This window comes from Polypterus senegalus, chromosome 10 (genome assembly GCF_016835505.1).
Source record: "Polypterus senegalus isolate Bchr_013 chromosome 10, ASM1683550v1, whole genome shotgun sequence".
NCBI lineage: Eukaryota > Metazoa > Chordata > Cladistia > Polypteriformes > Polypteridae > Polypterus > Polypterus senegalus.
Genome location: NC_053163.1, coordinates 86,516,466 through 86,525,043, shown reverse-complemented (window position 1 = coordinate 86,525,043; position 8,578 = coordinate 86,516,466). Strand labels below are relative to the sequence as shown.

Genomic DNA, 8,578 nt, shown 5'->3' with positions numbered 1-8,578 from the left:
AAACGTTTATTCATTTGTTTATTTGTTTAATATAATTGAACTACAAATTTCCATAATAAGAATATCATAGTGTAAATGATGTGATCAGGATGGTTAATTATTAAGTAAAAGCTAAATGCTCTATGCCAAATCAAGTATACGACAAACACTAATGAACATGAAGGCTCAATTTTGAAATATTAGGACATCATAAACCAATACAGGGAAAAAATGTTCTGAGAGAAAGTCTGGGATTGAAAAATTTTTTTTTTTTTTTACACAGCGTTTTATCTATAAACAGTTGAAGTGCAAGTAATTTAAAGGATACAAGTTATTTCTTCACAATAATGGGAGTTATTTGCCACATTAAATCGTGTTCTAAAGTGTGTGGTCTAAATTTAAAAAAAATAAATTGGCCTGCTCTTACATTTTATAATACAGCACATAGATACTGGCCACCCATTATAAAGAAAACCCTTGTACTTAATACATACATTTTCCAGCCAAAATATTACTAATCCTCATCTATAGATTACACGCACATTGCAAAATGGTGTATCCACGTGGTTTTAAGAAGGTAAAAAAGCAAAATACAAACCACTGTTGTAAGATTCAGCCATTTTAAAAGGAAATTAGCTGTGCACTTCAGTTTGACCAACTACCTCATTCATCCTTTCAGCTCCAGGGTCATGGACTCAGCTCAGAAAGTCATCCAGAAGCGCTCTTATTGACAGTATTGAACGTTGATGCCCAAACATGAATTGCTGTCTTAGTTCAATTATTTATTTATTCGCCCGTCTTTCAACCTCGCTTATTCAGAGCAGGGTTACATGACACCTGGACCCTCTCTCAGCAAGCATTAGCCACAAGTAGGAGCAATCCCTGGACAAGGCACCAGTCCATTGCAGGATTAACAAACACACACCTACATACAAACCCCACTTTAGAAATGACCCTCCTAACCTGCATGTGTTTGGACTGTGGGAGGAAACCTGAGCATTCGGGCAGGAATTGCAAAAACACATGAACCACAGTCTCCTTTACTGCAAGACTGCAGCACTACCACTGTACCAGCTTGCTGCACAATATTATTATTAGTATTAGTGTTTGCTGTCCGAAGTATCTTCCATCCATTAATCTATTCATATATTTATCTCAACTATAGGCACAACCATAATAATCCATCCATCATCCTAACCCGCTTATACATGGCAGGGCCAAAGGACAGCTGGAGCCTATCCCAGCAATCACAATTTTTGTGTTCAGAGTTTACATATAACAAAAACATTGTATTAAATATCAAAAGCGCTATTAGAAATGTAATTGAACAACACCAACTATAGCTACTAAATACCGTAGTTCTGCATTAATAAATGTGGTCTGATTCCAGGTTAATTGCACATTGAAATCAACACAAGAATTGGGGAATATCCCCTGCTAGTACTGCAGTGAATTAAATTACCATCTTAGGCATAGCCCAGCAAGATCTTGCAGAATGTTACCCTATCTTTTAGTTTATTTATAGCCAGAAAACAACTGTGTAGAGTAGACTAGCTCATTTGATTCATGACCCTGTGGAGGCAGAGAGAAGCTCTCCTATGAGTAAACAGACATGGAAAGGGCATTGTTTTACAACAATAAATATAAAAATAACAAGAAAAAAAACTGAGGCTATTCTGTTCCTTAGCGGAAATTCATTACTCGTTCATGTTTATTTTTTTCCCCACCCATTTGTAGCTGTTGAGATCATTTTAATTTTCTGTGGCAATTGTCAAATGCACACAATGAAAGTTATTGACCTTTTAGTTGTCTTACCACCTAGGCTATAATATAAACATTAATAAAAGAATAAATCCTTAACATTCCTGTTAAGGAATGAAGTGTAATAAAACAAACTAAATGAGGCTTACATTTTCAGTTTTCATTTTCATTATCAACAAGTTTACCACTAAAACACTGTGCCCATATGTATCTATTTATTTTTATTAAACAAGAAAACACACCTATTATTGTAATCAATTTTTATTAATAAAATCTAAAGAAAATCAACATTCTAGAACATGATGTGTACTAAATAAGTGAAATAAATCAAAATGGTGCCCCTCTCCCATCCCTTGAAAGTGTCACATGTCCTGTGCCATTACACCAAGATTTGTAGTAGTACCAACCAACAACACTAAACAAGGAAGCAATTGCATCAAAAGTTTGCATTCATAAAAGGTTTAAGTTTGCAAACAGCAGAATCCCAAGTCATGAATGTTATCACTGAATGCTTCATTGATTCATGATGCAGACAGCTCCAAAAGAGTCCAATTAAAAAAGGCAAACACCCAGTCCTACAGTGTAATTAGGCCTGGAGTCTTCCATCTAGAAGCAAGGAGAAGTTTAGCAGTTATGGGGCATAAAAGTAAGAATTTACACAGAGAGGGGGATACACCTGAAAGGTTTAAGAGTATAAGAACATTTGGTAAGGGAGAAAATAGGAACAGCAGCATTGAAGAAAGTGAGTAGGAGATTAGAAATCAGAAACAGGGGGGCAAAAACAGTACATATTCATTAATGTACCAGGGACCTCATGCGGGCAGAAGTGACAGAGGGGATCTGGGTTGAAGGCCCATTAAATGTAACAAGATCCAACCTATGCACAAATTTAAACTAATTAAATTGATGGTTGGGGTTTCCGAATGAAAATGTGATATTTTTGAAAAGGATATTCCACAAAACAGGAAAGGATAATATGCGATCAGGAGATCAATGAGAGACAGTTTATAGGAAGCCAATCAGATTTTCCATAACAGGAACAATGAACTCTCATTTGATGGGGGCAGGCACACACTGACACGTGTACAGTTTGTCAGTTCTTCTTGTCTGGTAACTACATAGCAGCTGTCTACAAAAATGGCAGTGCTCATGATAAAACAATAGTATTCATGGGAAATGCAATTAATTTTCAACATCATTAAACAGTTTTAAATAAAAAAAAAAGGAAAAAAAAAAAGACAAAACCAATGGAATTTTTGTTGTCTTCAAAACCCTGGAAATTTTGTTTATAAAAATTTAAAAGACCTAGAAACCATCAAAAAAAAATTTAAGTCACCAGGCCAATCACAACAAATTAAGAGTACAGTAATTCCTCCTCAATCGTGGGGGTTGCGTTCCAGAACCCCCCACGATAGATGAAAATCCGCGAAGTAGAAACCATATGTTTGTATGGTTATTTTTATATATTTTAAGCCCTTATAAACTCTCCCACACTGTTAACATTATTAGAGCCCCCTAGACATGAAATAACACCCATTAGTCAAAAGTTTAAACTGTGCTCCATGACAAGACAGAGATGACATTTCTTTCTCACAATTAAAAGAATGCAAACATATCTTCAGAGAGAAAGCACGAGAGTAAAGCAAACAATCAAAAAATCAATACGTACTTTTGTGCTTTTAAGTATGAAGAAGCACCGGGATAAAGCGGCATTTTGTAGAGGAGCGTCCGTATCCTCTAGGCAAACAGCCTCTGTGCAAACAGCCCCTCTGCTCACACCCCCTCCGTCAGGCAGAGAGAGTGAGAGAGACAGAAAAAAAGCAAACAAACAATCAAGCACCGTGCGGGAAGCACATCATATATCACTGAGGAGTTTTATTTAATATGTAATACATGCTCTGATTGGGTAGCTTCTAAGCCATCCACCAATAGTGTCCCTTGTATGAAATCAACTGGGCAAACAAACTGAGGAAGCATGTACCATAAATTAAAAGACACATTGTCCTCAGAAATCCGCGAACCAGTGAAAAATCCGTGATATATATTTAGATATGCTTATATTTAAAATCCGCGATGGAGTGAAGCCGCGAAAGTCGAAGCACGATATAGCGAGGGATCACTGTATATGGTTTTTGACCGCTCAGACAAAGCAGGTAATAGACTAAGACCATACATTTCTCCTGAACAGAAATTCCTGTGGGCACAACAAAGTGGAAATGTGTCATCTTCTCTAACAGCTGTTTTTTCCACCCAATCTGATATTTTACCACCTTCAACTCCCACAGAGTTGTACACTTCTTCCTCTCCAATATACAGTACATATAGCCTGTTCTTTCCTTTTCATGTCTTATCCTGATACAGACTACACAGTCAAAACTGTGTATATAACCAGAGTGGAAATAACCGTTCTATTTCTTTTCCAGATACATTCCTGATATAGCCAGTGACAAACTAATTTGTTCCTGCATTGGCAATTAGAAAAATAAAAAAAATAATAATATATACTTTCATTTTGAAATATTTTTGACTGTGAGCCTAAAACAAATCTGTTTTTAAAAAGAGAAATGAAATATTCAAACAAATTATTTTGCCATTGAGTGATTTCTAAGATATAGTATATTAACTGATACCTTCACAAGTTTAAAGAATATATGCTGCTACTCTGTAAAATGAAAAATAGGCCAGAAATTCATAGAGCTAGCTGTTCACCTGGAAACACAGACTTTCAGCAAAAACTGTCTATCAAACTAAAGATTTACCAGAAAAGGGAGAGAGAAAAAAAAAAAACCTTTGCTTTTAACAATTTTATCAATCTCTTTTACTATCCTAGGATCCTCTCCCCAACAGTAAATAAAACGATGTCAGAGAAACTGAATTACTTGTTAGCCTCATACTCTGGAATTAAATATCTTGTATACAGTGATCCCTCCTCGATCGCGGGGGTTGCGTTCCAGAACCCTTCGCGATAGATGAAAATCCGCAAAGTAGAAACCATATGTTTGTATGGTTATTTTTAGATATTTTAAGCCCTTATAAACCCTCCCACACTGTTAACATTATTAGAGCCCTCTAGACATGAAAGAACACCCTTTAGTCAAAAGTTTAAACTGTGCTCCATGACAAGACAGATGACAGTTCTTTCTCACAATTAAAAGAATGCAAACATATCTTCTCTTCAAAGGAGCGCCGTCAGGAGCAGAAAATGTCAGAGAGAGAGAGCGAGATAAAAGCAAGCAATCAAAAAATCAATACGTGCTTTTAAGTATGCCGAAGCACCGCGATAAAGCGGCATTTTGTAGAGGAGCTTCCGTATCCTCTAGGCAAACAGCCTCTGTGCAAACAGCCCCTCTGCTCACACCCCCTCCGTCAGGCGCAGAGAATGTCAGAGAGGGTGAGAGACCGAGAAAAGCAAACAATGAAGCACCGCGCGGGAAGCATATCTTATATCATTGAGGAGTTTTAGTTAATATGTAATACATGCTCTGATTGGGTAGCTTCCAAGCCATCCGCCAATAGCGTCCCTTGTATGAAATCAACTGGACAAACAAACTGAGGAAGCATGTACCATAAATTAAAAGACCCATTGTCCGCAGAAATCCACGAACCAGTGAAAAATCCGTGATATATATTTAGATATGCTTACATTTAAAATCCGCGACAGAGTGAAGCCGCGAAAGTCGAAGCGCAATATAGCGAGGGATTACTGTATATTAAAGCATGAGGGTGGCATGGTGGCTCCATGGTAGTGCTGCTGTCTACAACAAGTAGGCTGAGTGGTCCAGTTTCCATTTCCACAGTCCAAAGTCATGTAGGTGAGGTGGATGTGCAATGCTAAATTGGCTTCATTGTACGTGTGTGTCTGTGTGTTTACCCGGTGATGGACTAGCACCCGGTCTAGAAGTTGCTCCTGCCTTGCACCCTGTCCGTGCTGGGATTAGCTCCAGCTTCCCTATCACCCTGTTCTGGAAGAATGGGCTTTAGAACATGGAGCAATGGATATTAAAGCATGGAAGTAAAAAAGTGTTGAGCACATTTTCATTACTGTTACTACTGCTCACACGGTCTAGCAGTAAAACAGTATAAACTCAACAAATGCTGATAATTTAACGCAAAAGAAGAATTAGCAATAAAACAAACACAGAATGGAAGATACGTCAACCCGTTACAAAAATGCTGAGAAGTGGTTTAGAACAGCATTCTTTAAAGAAACTAACACAAGCTACTTTACTTGAGAACATTACTGATTGTCTTGCTAAACATTTTTTCCAGTAATCAACTCAATTATCTCTTTTGAAGAAAATGGAAATATAAAGTACAACCTGGAAATCTCTTAATAACTGCATGGTATTAAAAAGGTAAACTCAGACACTGAGAATCATTCTTGCAAAATGGTAAGGATGAAAAACAATAGGAAAAGGTTTGGAATTATAAACATAGATATATTTACATTAATATACTGTAGCTACCTATATGGATACAAATTGTGTAGTGGACGAGGTACCTCAAAAGTAGAATTTTATTGCTGATGAAGGCACTGTTTTTTTTCCCTTTGTTATTGTTGGTGTTCTCAATTGTTATAGTAAACACTGCACAGAAGTGTGAGCTGTATCTGACTTTTTGAGCTGCTGTCAATCTTTTTTAATGTCAAGAGGTGTTCTTCCATATTGGACAAAGGCAATTACAATGAAAGTGCAAAGCTAAATAAAAAAACTTTCAGCTTTAAAAAAAAAAAAAAAATCTATAGAATGAATTTGGAATGTAACTTTTCTCTTAGTTAAGTGAAATGACACAGAAAGTAGGTCTTCAGGGGTTTTAATTCCTTTAAACATTCTTTAAACATCAAGTATAGAAAAAGTGATTGGGTCATGTATGCACTCGGAGTGCATGATTTGTGTGTGCAATAGGACCCGAAGCCCAATTACATGGGTGAGGTAATCCACATCTTCAATTTTTTTGTTGCTCTCAATTAAGAACAAGGCTACAGGCCCAGTGTTGTGTAAGCTTTTGCGTAACGGGCATGGCTCTTGCTTTTGGTTTGATGCTGAGCAGAGGTCAACGATCATGTTGTTTTTCTTGATATAATATATGTACTTGTTATTGGTCCGGTTCTTTTGTGGTGCAATGTGCTTCACTGTCAGCAAATATCGGCAATATTATTTTCCTGTGAGCCATGGTGTGTGGCCGCCACTTCCCATGAGAAAGACCTGAAGCTCAATTTCATGGCCGAGATAGCCTGCATAACCAAATGATGGGTCGTGTAAAGTTCTCGATTAAAACATAGGTAATGGTCTAGCAGTTTGTGACTTTTTGCTTAACAGACAGACATCCTTTAGTATTTTAAATATATACAGTGCCCTCCATAATGTTTGGGACAAAGATACATTTTTCCTTGATTCACCCCTCCTGCTCCACAGTTTAAAATTACAAATCAAACAATTCAGTGTGATTAAAGTGCACATTGAAGACTTTCATTTAAGGGGATATGCATACATTTCAGTCACACTACATAAAAATAACACTTTCTACATGTTCACTGCATTTCAGGGTACCATAATGTTTGGGACAATTGCCATCACAGGTGTTTGTGATAACTCAGGTGTGTTTCACTGCTTCATTATTGCAGGCACAAGATACCCATACTTGCTTCTTACCTACCTTTGGAGTCTGTAGTTGCTATTGTTCAACACAAGGACAAGAGCTTTGCCAATGAAAGTCAAATCAGCCATTATGAGGCTGAAAAACAACCATAAAACCATAAGAGAGAGAGAGAGAGAGAGAGAGAGAGAGAGACAGAGACAGAGAGATCGGTAAAAGCTTAGGATTACCTAAATCAACTGCCTGGAATATCACCAAGAAGAAAGAACGCACCAATGAGCTCAGTAATCGCAAAGCGACTGGCAGGCAAAGAAAGACCTCAACTGCTTATGACAGAAGGATCTTCAATATGGTAAAGAAAAAGCCCCAAACACCTGTCTGACAGATCTGAAACAGTCTTCAGGAGGCAGATGTCTATGTGTCAGAGACAACCATCCACGGAAGACTTTAGGAACATAAATACAGCAGTCACACTGCAAGATACAAACCTCTACAGGATGGCCAGATTACAGTTTGCAAAACAGTACTTAAAAGAGCCTGGAAAAAGAACTTGTGGACAGATGAGTCAAAGATGAACCTGTATCAGTGATGGCAAGAATGAAATGTGAAAACAAAAACTAACTGCCCAAGATCCAAAGCATACCAAATCATCTGTTAAACATGGTGGAGTATGGTGTTATGACCTGGGCATATATGGCTGCCACATGTACTGGCACACTTCTTTTCAATGATGTAACTGCCGATGGCAGATGCACAATGAATTCTGAGGTGTAAAGAAACATCTCAAGTTTCATTAAATGCCTCCAAACTTACTGGATGGCGCTTCATCCTACAACAAGATAATGATCCCAAACATACTGCTAAGATAACACAGGAGTTTTTCAAAGCTAAAAACACAAATTCTTGAATGGTCAAATCAGTCACCCAATTTAAATACACTTGAGAATGACTTCTAACAGCTGAAGAGAAAACTTAAGGGGACAAGAAACAAGGAGGAGCCGAGAATGGCTGCATTAGAGGTTTGGCAGAGCACCACCAAAGAAGATCCTCAGCGCCTTGTGATGTCTATAAATCACAGACTTCAAGCAGTCATTGCATGCAAAGGATATGCAACAAAGTACTAAATATGACTGTTTTAATATACCTGCCACAACTGTGTTCCAAACATAATGGTGCTCTGAAATGAGGGGGATCATGTGGAAAATGTGTTGTAATTTCAACATGCTGTGCCCGAAATGTATGC

At 37.6% G+C, this 8,578-nt stretch overlaps 1 protein-coding gene across 4 annotated transcripts in view; it reads right to left on the bottom strand.

Moving 5' to 3' along the window:
* Window positions 1-8,578, bottom strand: part of sept6 (septin 6) — a 64,650-nt gene that overhangs the window by 31,075 nt on the left and 24,997 nt on the right. The window lies entirely within an intron of this gene.